Source organism: Macrobrachium rosenbergii, chromosome 29, assembly GCF_040412425.1.
Source record: "Macrobrachium rosenbergii isolate ZJJX-2024 chromosome 29, ASM4041242v1, whole genome shotgun sequence".
NCBI classification, from domain to species: domain Eukaryota; kingdom Metazoa; phylum Arthropoda; class Malacostraca; order Decapoda; family Palaemonidae; genus Macrobrachium; species Macrobrachium rosenbergii.
The window spans coordinates 1,545,466-1,557,965 of record NC_089769.1 but is presented as its reverse complement, the minus strand read 5'-3'; the positions used below and the strand labels follow the sequence as shown (position 1 = coordinate 1,557,965).

The 12,500-nt window shown below is 38.6% G+C and overlaps 1 protein-coding gene across 2 annotated transcripts in view; it reads left to right on the top strand.

The window, feature by feature from the left end:
- The window catches only part of LOC136854477 (cell adhesion molecule 2-like), a 113,317-nt gene that overhangs the window by 70,226 nt on the left and 30,591 nt on the right, over positions 1-12,500 (top strand). The gene's annotated exons all lie outside the window — the stretch shown is intronic.

Below are 12,500 nucleotides of genomic sequence, written 5' to 3'. Positions count from 1 at the left end.
AATCTGTAGACTGAATTAAAATGATTTTTTGGATAAACTGGTTGATACTGTTAGGCCTAGTTCTAGATGTCTGTGCATCCTGTGCGAATTGCATGAAATAATTACTGGCATATACTAAACTCTATAAAAAATTAGGCATAAATGTGCTTGTAGAAATCACTAGAAAAAAATTTACAAAATAATTGTTGATCTCTACGAATATCTATCAACAAATTAAGCATAAAGTGTCTGTAGAAATCACCGAGGAATAAAAGAACTATGACTGCTGTTATTTGTGGAATAAATCTGTAGAAAATCTGTAGAAAAGGCTAAGTGTTACTTAAGGGCCTGTAAGAATCAACATAAGTAACAGCATATATATGTCTGTAGAAGTTTACAGAAATTGCAGGTTATGCCTGTCGATATCTTTCAGAAATGGTATTAATGTTATTGTTGTTTTGGTTAAGCTGGCCTTTTTGACAGCTCGGGTTGTTGCCCTTGGATAGCCAAGACATAAATGTAGGAACTGTAGGGAAACTGTAAGAAGACTGAGAAACGACATAGCAATGCTGTGAAATTGTACAGAAAAAGCAGAGTAGCCTGTCAGTAACTTCAGAAACGGCAAGATATGAACATATCGCCTGCAACTATTTGCAGAAACAGTGGATTATGGCGACTTTCAAAGCTTATAGAGACAGTTTACAGTTAGCTATTGAAGAACCTCTCAATAAAACCACACTTGAACAGAGTTAAACACTGCCTGAGAAGCGCTTACACCATGGAGAGTGGTCTGCACTCCCATTACCAGGACAGAAAAAGAAACTGTTACCTGCTTTTGCCTCTTCTTCTCCCTCAAAGGCAAAAGGAAAGCAGACCTCTCTCTCTCTCTCTCTCTCTCTCTCTCTCTCTCTCTCTCTCGCGTTACAAGCACCACCAATCTGGCAGTGATTAATGCGTCTTACAACCCAGCAAGCACAGGCATAAGAAGATCGGAGAAGCGCTAGGCTGGTTTACCTTCAGAAGCCAGCGGAATCGTTTGGCAAGACAAATGAGTTTTGTTTTTCTCACGCCTTCCTGTTTACGCTTTGAGTTTTCAAAATGACTTTCTCGGCGGGGTTCTGGCTTTGAAATCTCTTGATTGGTAATGAGGATTGAGGAGGTCCTCGAAAGTTTCGTGTGCTGTCATAAAAATATTAATGTGATAGCCCATTATTATTATTATTGTTATTGTTATTATTATTATTATTATTATTGATTACTTCTCTTTTCAGCTGTATGTTGAAACACATTTTACTTGAAATGGTTATATATCATTAATAATAATAATAATAATAATAATAATAATAATAATAATAATAACTTCATTTAAGCTCAAGGCCACATACAAATAGACAATCCCTTACACTCAAACATTACTAACAATAATAATAATAATAATAATAATAATAATAATAATAATAATAAAAATTGAGAAAACTCAGCATATAAAATCAATTCGCATAATGCAGCCACATCATTCAACAAAATAATAATAATAATAATAATAATAATAATAATAATAATAATAATAATAATAATAATAATAATAATAATAAAATAACAAAATGATAGCGACAACACAGGAAAACTCAGAGAGAGAAATAACGAAACGCACAGACGAAAAAATCGTCTTCAATGAACAGTAGTCCTATTATCCCAGCCTTTCCACATAACTCAGATCTTCTTCTCGCTTCGCTGGTGAAGATGCTTTGGCTGAACGAATTGCTGTACTACTTTTTTTTTTTTTTTTTTGCAGCCAGGTAATCAGATTGGACACGGTTTGCCTCGATAGTGACTTGCAAAAAACATCCAGGTGGTCCTTTTTTTATGAACTGCTGCGTAGCACATTGAGAGTGATGTGTTTATATAAACAAAGGCTCGTTAGAGTGCCACGATACTGTAGTGAAATATGTCATAGATGCGAGTCGGCAACTTGTTGTATACATGTCACAAACAGGTTGAATACAAGTCAAAAGGTTGGATACAAATCAACGACTTATTGGTGGTGCTAATCAGAGCTTTATACGGTTTATAAGGCACCTTAGGGTTCACTCACTTCATTCACACTGTGATAAAATATGTCATAAATACAAGTCGGCAACTTGTTGTACACATGTCACAAACAGGTTGAATACAAGTCAAAAGTTGGATACAAATCAACGACTTATTGGTGGTGCTAATCAGAGCTTTATACGGTTTATAAGGCACCTTAGTGTTCATTCAATTCATTCACACTGCAGCAAAACATGCTATAGATGCAGGTTGGCAACTTGTCACACACATGTCACAAACAGGTTGCATACAAGTGAACGACTCATTGGCAGTCCTGCAAGAGCTTCATATGGTTTACAAGGCGCCTTAGCTTTCATTCACACTGCAGCAAAAAAATTTCACAAATACAAGTCAGCAACTTATTGCAAACACATCACAAACATGCTGAATACAAGTCAACATGCTGAACACAAATCAACAGGCTGAATACAAGCCAACGGCTTATCGGTAGTCCTGACAGGAGCTTCGTACGATTATCCATTAACTGCCAAAGCTTCTTCCGTCTCCACTTACAGTCCTTGACATGCTTTCAACTTGTTTGAGACATGTATGCATTAAGTTGCCTACATCTATTTATGACATGTTATGCTGTAGTGTGAACGATTCTTTATTATGTCATTGTCATTATGAGCAGTTTAGTCTTTCACGAATTATCCGCCCAAAAGAGAGCATCCATAGACACTACATCCATAGACACTATAACAGTAAGACCGGAATTGAATACAGAATTTAGGCCAACAGCCAAGCACTGGCACCTACGAGGTCATTCAGCGCTCAAATGGAAATTGACAGTAAAAGATTTGATAGGTGTAACAGGAAGAAAACCTCACAGTTGCACTATGAATCAATTGTTAGGAGAGGGTGGAAAGTAAGATGGAAGACAGAGAATATGAAAGGAGGTACGGTGAAAGAAACGAAAGGGGCTGCAGCTAGGGGCCGAAGGGACGCTGCAAAGAACCTTTAGCAATGCCTACAGTACACCTCATGAGGTGCACCGACGGCGCTACCCCCCCACGGGGACTATAAACCGCCTGGGTCTTAGTTTCATTCTATAACATGGCGAACTCGTCTGCATACCTACGACAGTTATCGGTTGGTAGATGGAAATTTTGCACTGATGAGAAGTTCAGAGTCATTTCCTTGGCATAACAGATGAGGCTTATTATTATTCAGAGTAGGAGCCAGTTCAATTTAACATTCAGGGCATCTTCGCGCGCATTAAAGAGGCAGGGTCAGAGAAAGCCACCTTGAGGAACTCCTTTTAAAGTTGTGAGACAGTACGTTACCCCAGGAGAATATAAAGATGCGTCTCTTTTACAAAGCTTCGAAGAGAGTTACCCCAGCGGAATATAAAGATGCTTTTTTTATAAAGCCTAGAAGCGATTTTCAGATCTTCTGCTCTGTCAAATGCTCTCCTCGCGTATAAGAAACAGGAGAGTCTGATGATTAATCAATAAATCTGTCATTCTTCTAGGATATAGATGCAAGTGGCGGTTGAATGATTAGCTTTATATTCTTAACTGTTTGCTTGAAGTATTGTAAAATGGTGACAGTCTTAGTGTAAGAATAGACTCAGATATCACTGATGCAGTTATAGTGATTCTGACTGGGCGATTCTGGCCTTGGTCAGCTGGGCCCCATAGCTTCTTTTTGGTTAGTTAGTAACATAGTTTCTTTACTGTCTGACTTCCGGTGAGTACTATTCTGTAATTTTAGCTGAATTCATGGAAACCATTACATTTATACTAATATACTGTTATTTAAATTTAGTAGTGGTAATAGTAGTAGTAATTGTTACTGCTCTCTCTTACATATGAATCTTGTATTAAATTGTAATTGGCCTTGAACTAAAAAAAAAAGATATTATTATTATTATTATTATTATTATTATTATTATTATTATTATTATTATTATTATTATTATTATTATTATTATTATCAATGAGTTTCGTACTATAATTCTCTCTCTCTCTCTCTCTCTTATAAATGACCCTGAATTAAGGGTAAAGTACACGTATTATTAATATTATTATTATTATATTATTATTATTACCAATGAATTTCGTGCTATAATTCTCTCTCTCTCTCTCTCTCTCTCTCTCTCTCTCTCTCTCTCTCTCTCTCGTCAATAACCCTGAAATAAAAGTAAAGTATATTCATTATTATTATTATTATTATTACTATTATTATTATTATTATTATTATTATTATTATTATTATTATTATTATTAAAGTAAAAGAGTATCTAACTATAATTCTCTCTCTCTCTCTCTCTCTCTCTCTCTCTCCATCTGAAGACACTCTATTAAAACATCAACTCGGCCAGCTTTGCAGTTGTGGGTTCATTAAGCGTTCATTCGACGACCTTTATCTCCATCAAGAGATAAAGCGAAAAGTGGTCCACTTTTACGACCGCGGTCTCTCGGTCCCTCTAGGTCCCAGGACCCAATTATAAGGGGAAACAGACACCGTCGGTTGTTGTGATAAATTTTGACGACCGCGAAATACGACGAAGACGTTTGTCGCATCAAACTGGCCAAAATGTAAACAGGATGTGATCATGTTACATATACCCTTAGAATCTAGGCTTTATGTCAGGGGTATTGTAAGTGGAATTAGTGGAATATCTCGCTCAGTTCTTTATGGCAAAAGATTTGTTGCTGGCTAGATTCTACTTAGATAGGCTGTTTGACTTCTAGACTTGCGAATGTCAAAGGGAGATGCGTAGAAGAAGAGGTGACAACGTCAGAGCATGACAAAGGTTAGATCACATTATTCTGAGATGGTTCGTTCATGTAGGGAGAATGAGAGTAAAAAGTTTAGTAAAATTAGTCTATAGGTCAGAAGCGTTCAAGGGTTGAAGGAAATGACACGCTAGAAAAGATTGGACAGGAAAGATTAAAGAGCTATTGGACAGGAAGCCAAATGTTGGATCATAGTATTTTTTGAGATGGTTCGTTCATGAGGAGAGAATGGAAGACAACAGTTTGGCGAAAAGAGTGTACATTTTAGAAATGTTAAAGGGAGGGGGGGAGAGGAAGACCTAGAAAGGACTGGATAGAAAAGGAGAGGGAAGAACCAGAGTGAATGTAAGATAGAGGTGAGTGGTTCATTGTATGAATGGGGTTCGACACGATGCCGATGAGCCATCTGTGTAAGCATTTGAAACGAGTAGTTCTGTGGAAATTTTACTGCACAGAGGGTTCATCTACTATCCAGCAACTAAATATGAATGCAAATAATATACATATACATATATATATATATATATATATATATATATATATATATATATATATATATATATATATAAATATTTCAATATAAACATATGAATGCAATTGGGTTTTATTATATATATATATATATATATATATATATATATATATATATGTGTGTGTGTGTGTGTGTGTGTGTGTGTGTGTGTGTGTGTGTGTATGTGTGTGTGCATGAGTAACCATGCAAAATTTCTAATTCAACACTGAAACGACCATGAGAAATATAATATAATATGAGCAATAATGACCATAATGATGATACATTGTGAGCCGTGCCCCTCAGACCCAGCGGTTTCACTTCTAACCTTCCGCGGTAGCATTTTAGTTTCCGCCCTAAATGCCACTCCACTCTGGCGCCCGGGCAGTTTTTGGGCAGTGCCTAAGTGACCCTTCGAGGTAGCGTCAGTTTTATACCGGTGACATTTTAGCAGACCGCTGGTGACTCACGTTTGTGATCTTACTCCCAGAATCCCTAAAAAGTGAACTGCTCTCTTCCTAGATCCCCAAGGCTAGGGACTTTTTACGCAGTCTAGGGACGTGCCTAGGGACATAAGGGATCCCAGCTCACGATTCGCCATCTAGAAAATCTCTTATCCACGGACCTCTCTCTTCTCTCTCTCTCTCTCTCTCTCTCTCTCTCTCTCTCTCTCTAAGGATTCTTGACCAATGCTTGCTTATGTTTTTAATTAGCAAAAGGAATAACAATGGTTTTGACTTAATACTTTTCAGAGAAAAAAAGAATATGGAAGTGAATACGGAAAGGTATAATAGGCAATTGGATCATAGATTATGGGTACCTAATTCAAAGGTGCTACTTAGAGAGAATACAATCATGAAATGGAACACAGACTTTAGGCCAAAGGTCTAGCGATGGGGCCTTTGAGGTCATTCAGCGCTGAAAGGGAAGTTGAGAGCCAAAAGGTTTGATAGGTGTAACAGGAGGAAAACCTCTCAGTTGCACTATGAAACCATGATTCGATGGAGTGAGTACTTTGTAGAACGGTTGAATACAGAGGACAATGTGAATTTATTTCTCTTTATATTTAATCTTCTATTAAGAATTCTTTGAAATTCGTAAGTCAATAAGAGAACGCTTTACGAACTGTACTCAATTTTGTCTCAACACGCGATCAGCCCACTACCCACAAAGCTCCCGCGGAAATTGACAACCGGCGTCTAATCAAGCCGCAAAAACATTGCCTCTTCAAAGACAAACTCAAACAACCAATCAGAGATAAGAAAGGTGAAAGCAATCTTCCTGTCGGTGATGATTAAGATAAGCGCGAGCAACAATCGATGAATATTTTCAAGGAGACTCTCGCGCATGCGCAGTAAATAACATCTTCGCGGAAAAACAAGACAAGGACGAAAAAATCGCGAGGAACGGACGGCTCCAAACTTTGGCAATTTCAGGGTACTCGAGAATCCTTGCGAAGCGAGGCGGAATGACTTAGATCAGGTGGCCCTCAAGAATTTTCTCTTTTTCCCCCGTTTTATCTCCGTCATTCTGCTTTTATCTTTCGCTTTCGTATCGTTTTCTTTTTCTGTTTACCGCCACGGTTCCTGGTGGTTTTAATTGCAGTGCTTTGTAATTCTCCTGACCTTCGCGGTTTCATTATGTATTTGTGAAATTAGTCGCCTGTGACTGATCTAAACCAGGTATATATATATATATATATATATATATATATATATATATATATATATATATATATATATATATATATATATATATATATATATATATATATATATATATATATATATATATATATATATATATATATATATATATATATATATATATATATATATATATAGAGAGAGAGAGAGAGAGAGAGAGAGATGAATTACACGTACGCGCGTGTAAATAAACTAAAAAAACAAAACGACAGCAATAAAAAAAAAAAAGAACGTTATAACGATTCTAACACCATAAAATTTCGTGAATTCATCCACGTTTCTCGACTCGCCCCCCCACAAAAAAAACAACAGGAATGAGGAGCATCGACAAAATGCTTTATTTTTCTTGGGGGTCGCTATAGCGCGGACAAGACGCCTGTCGAATTCCTCTGGACTCTCTGAAAACAAAAGGTGGAGACTGCGATCAATTTTAGCTGTGATTTTTTCGAAGTGGAAATACTGGCGTTTTATCGCGCTTATTCCAAGTTATTTCTGATCAGGGAGAGTATTTGTAAAGTCCAATGAGTTGTTGTTATTATTATTATTATTATTATTATTATTATTATTATTATTATTATTATTATTATTATTCAGAATATGGAACGTCCATGTCGGGCAAAGGTTACGAGGTCGTTTGCTACGTAAGCTTTCGCGGATTGGGCTAAAGTAGGCTATTTTGGTGAGAGAGAGAGAGAGAGAGAGAGAGGCCTTCTTACCAGTGTGGTTAGAGAGAGAGAGAGAGAGAGAGAGATCCAAGGGCCATCTTACCAGTGGGGTTAGAGAGAGAGAGAGAGAGAGAGAGAGAGAGAGAGAGAGAGAGAGAGAGAGAGAGAAACATCAAACTTGCACTCTTTCTCAACTTAAACCTTATTCTCTTTCTGTGCTAGCAGAATATCTCAAGAACTAACGCAGAGCTTTTGACCAAAATAGGCAGATATTGTCAGGCTAGAAATGCCAATAAGTCGCTGACTTGTATTCAACATGTTTGTGAAGTGTGGGCAACAAGTCGCTGACATGTTTATGACATGTTGCACGGTAGGAAGATGGTTCCACAATTTGACCACAAAGGGAATGAAGGGATTTTTGCAACAGACAGGCAGATTGACAGACAGGCACAGAGACAGACAGCCAGACAGACAGGCTGACAGAGAGACAGACTGACAGGCTGACAGACAGACTGACAGGCTGAAAGACAGATTGACAGGTTGAAAGACAGAATGACAGACTCACAGGTTGAAAGACAGATTGACAGATTGACAGACTGACAGGCTGAAAGACAGATTGACAGACTGACAGGCTGAAAGACAGATTGACAGACTGACAGGTTGAAAGACAGATTGACAGACAGACAGGTTGAAAGACAGATTGACAGACTGACAGGTTGAAAGACAGGTTGACAGATTGACATACTGACAGGCTGAAAGACAGATTGACAGACAGACAGCCAGATTGACAGGTTGAAAGACAGACTGACAGGTTGAAAGACAGACTGACAGACATACAGACAGACCGACTGACAGACAGACAGACATATAGACTGACAGACAGACAGACAGACAGACAGGTAGACTGACAGACAGATTAACAGACAGACTGACAGACTGACAGACTGACAACAGACATTCATATCAGATTCACAGACAATCCAGTTGTTTATCAACCTCTAACAGATAAAAAAAAAAAAAAAAACTGTAAGCATACAGTTAAAACCTTCAACGCCTGGAAAGGAATCGTGATGAATCTCCAGTCATAACAACACGACAGAACAACAACAGGAAAAGGAATACAACACATTCAAACATAACATATTCATAAATGACCCCCCGCTGGCGAGGTGGCGGCACAGGTCCAGAATTTTTTTTTTATTTTTCATTTCCTACACAAACCTAGACCTGGAATTTGAAAAACTGTTGAGCAAAAACCACGTTTAGGGCCCCAACCTTTTCCTACTGACCGGGGGACCGTCCAGCTATAGGAGCTGAATTAGGCAGAGGGAAAAAAAGTGAATCTATAAAAACTAGTCGCAGGCCTCCGACAGAGAGAACCCGACCTGTGGTAACTAAGTAGCAGGTAACCACCACCAGGACCGCCTTCATTAGAAATTCACCTTGTCCTTGAGAGAGAGAGAGAGAGAGAGAGAGAGAGAGAGAGAGAGAGAGAGAGAGAGAGAGAGGACTGCGTATGAGTCTTCCGGTGTTTCTGTGTGATCTCGTGTGATCTTTGTTCCATTCGAAAACAAACGTTCGTTTGGGAGACGACAACTTCACGGACAATATTACTGGCAACAATCAGAAGTGTTCTCCGCGTAATATATCGCAAGGCGGTTAACTAACTCCCGAGCATCTTTTATCTGAATAAAAGCCCCCGAGATAATCTCCACAGTTAAGCTTCTTTCTGGGAGGAAAATTTATAGAGCGCCGTAAATTCTCTGATGCGACAGGCCTTATCTTAACGCCGGGGACCTGACATGTTTATAAGGCACACCTCAGTTCTTTATGAATAGGAAGAATCAGATTAGGCCGAGAGGAAAAATTTAGCCTTTTACTCAGCGAGTCTCTACGGCTGAGTTCGAGTCGATGGGATTAAGGCTTTTCCCCTCCATTCAAAACACCCAGATGTCAGGTGAGGAGAGTCATGAACGCGAGGTCTTGCTTACGTGGGATTTAAGCTCAATGTATGTTAATTGTTTGTGTGTGTGTGTGTGTGTATGTTTGTCAACCCCTCGGCCTAACTTTTACAGGGTTCATTGTTTGTGTGGGACTTCCACGATTTAAATGTTGATGTAAGTTAACCATTTTTATGTCTGTTAAGTGTGTCTGTATGTAAACGATTTATGTCAACCCCTTGGCCTAACTTTTTCCAAGGCTTTAATGTTTATGTGGGACTTTCCTTTACCCAAATCATTAGGCCTGTCGTTCCTCAAGGTTGCAAGGAGACTAAGCAATATTCCAATATTCCAATATTCCAATTTGTGTGCGTCCATAAATAATATTCTGGGCTCTTCAATAATAGCAAGAAGGGAGAAAGTTGTCTTGAACAGACTCTTCAAGGACATAAAGACTTTCTAACAGGAGTTTAATCTCTTCATTTTGGAACACATGTGGAATTTAAGAGTATTCTCTTTCTTGATGGGAACACAGAACTTACATTTACATTACCGTGGAGATTTTCCTCCAGAAAAAGTCACTAGACTTTTAGTTTTCTGTAAAAGAAAACTATTGTGCCGGCTTTGTATATCCGTCCGCACTTTACTCTGTCCGCACTTTTTCCTGTCCGCCCTCAGATCTTAAAAACTACTGAGGCTAGAGGGATGAAATTGGTATGTTGATCATCCATCCTCCAATCATCAAACATACCAAATAACAGCCCTCTAGCCTCAGTAGTCTTTATTTTATTTAAGGTTAAAGTTAGCAATAATAGTGCGTCTGGCAACTATATAGGACAGGCCACCACCGGGCCGTGGTTAAAGTTTCGTGGGCCGCGGCTCATACAGCATTATACCGAGACCACCGAAAGATAGATCTGTTTTGGGTGGCCTTGATTATACGCTGTACAGAAACCTCGACTGCGCCGAAGAAACTTTTTTACTTGTTTTAAATGTCGCTGGACGTGTTAAATGAGCCACTGGGCTTTTATTGGCGTCGCTTGATTGTTTAATGGGGCATACGACATTTCACTGTCATTGACTTTATAAAAAAGTCATTGGATATGTCATCAATGCCATTTAATTAGTCACTGGATATTTTTGAGACGTTGGGTCCTTGAGAATCATGTGATTTTTTAAAATTTTTATTGCATTGTTGAATGACTCATTGGATGTTATAGTCAATGAACATGTCAGTCACTGGAATGGTATGAATCATTAAGATTATCTTGATATCAATGGGTTGCTTAAATGAATGTTTGCTTAACTGGAACTTCAAAAGTTCAAGCGAAGATGCAACGCATTACTACCCTGGAACAATTCTCCTCGTATTTTAAACATTTACTTCCATTTTATCTATTTACTTACTTATTTATTCACTTATTTTTTCTTTCCTAACATCTGATCTCTTCTTTCTGTATTTCTTATTACCTTCTGTTACTTCTTTCAAACGAAAATTGTATTCTTTGGAAGCTCGAATTTCAAGTCAATGGCCCCTGTGGTGGGCTTGTTCCATAAGAATAGGGTTCATCTTCTGAATAATAATAAGAATTGGTCAAACTGCATTTCAAACAATCACTGAATTTTTAAAATTAGCCTTTCACCTTAGGAAAACAACATCACAACAGCAAATTTACATTCACCACAAACCGGAACTTCTAAATTTAATCTCTAACCTTTCAACCTAGGCAAACAACATCTCAAAATCAAATTTACTTTCATCTTATAATCGAGCAACAAAAAGATTTAATACAGGAATAGATTTCCGACGTCAGTTCTCCTCCACCGAGGAGTATATATAGAGTGAGTGAAGCTTCTATAGATTTACAGCTCAGATCAAGAGGTTCAGCTCCTCATTGCAAAGGGCAGTGTTGGGGGTAGGGCTGTGTATATACGAACCTCGTCAAGACATTCAGTGTTCAAACGACCTCCTTAGCAAGGGTTGGGGGCGGTGGGGTGTGTGAGAGGAGGGGGTGGATTTGTCAACAAATAGTTTTGAAGAGGAGCTTTCTCTCTCTCTCTCTCTCTCTCTGCGAAGAATATTGAAATGCCGTGGTCCTGTGAATCCTAAATTAGTTTATAATTTATCCTTTTCTCTCTCTCTCTCTCTCTCTCTCTCTCTCTCTCTCTCGAGTAATATTGAAACGCCGTGGTCCCCTTAATTCTAAATTAGTTTCTTTATAATTTATCCTTCGCTTCTCTCTCTCTCTCTCTCTCTCTCTCTCTCTCTCTCTCTCTCTCTCTCTCTCTCTCTCTCTCTACGAGTAATATTGAAACGCCGTGGTCCCCTTAATTCTAAATTAGTTTCTTTATAATTTATCCTTCGCTCTCTCTCTCTCTCTCTCTCTCTCTCTCTCTCTCTCTCTCTCTCTCTCTCTCTCTCTCTCTCTCTCAGGTCTTCTAGATCCAAAATTAGCTCATTTATATCTTTACACTTAAGAAACGCCTTAAGAAAGACTTTTATATTCATAGGACCATACACCCCATCACAAAACTCCAATTTGCATAAGACTCAGGAAGGCTGGTGTTAGGATCAGTGGGTCACAATGAGACCTGTGAAAGCGTAGTGAATAAAAGAGTAGCGAGTGAATTCGACCTTTTCCTCAATGGCAAGGTCTGACTGGGGCTGCGTAGGGACTGGGAGACGGTAGTTAGGTCTTGGGAGGAGGTCTTCTAAAGCCAACTACACCAATAAAACGAGAGAGAGAGAGAGAGAGAGAGAGAGAGAGCCATCTACGGGGTTTTCAATGCGGGTCTCCGTGGAAGGTACAGATCCGTGGGAGACTCGGGGTAGACTCAGAGTAGACTCGGTAAACGAAAAGGGA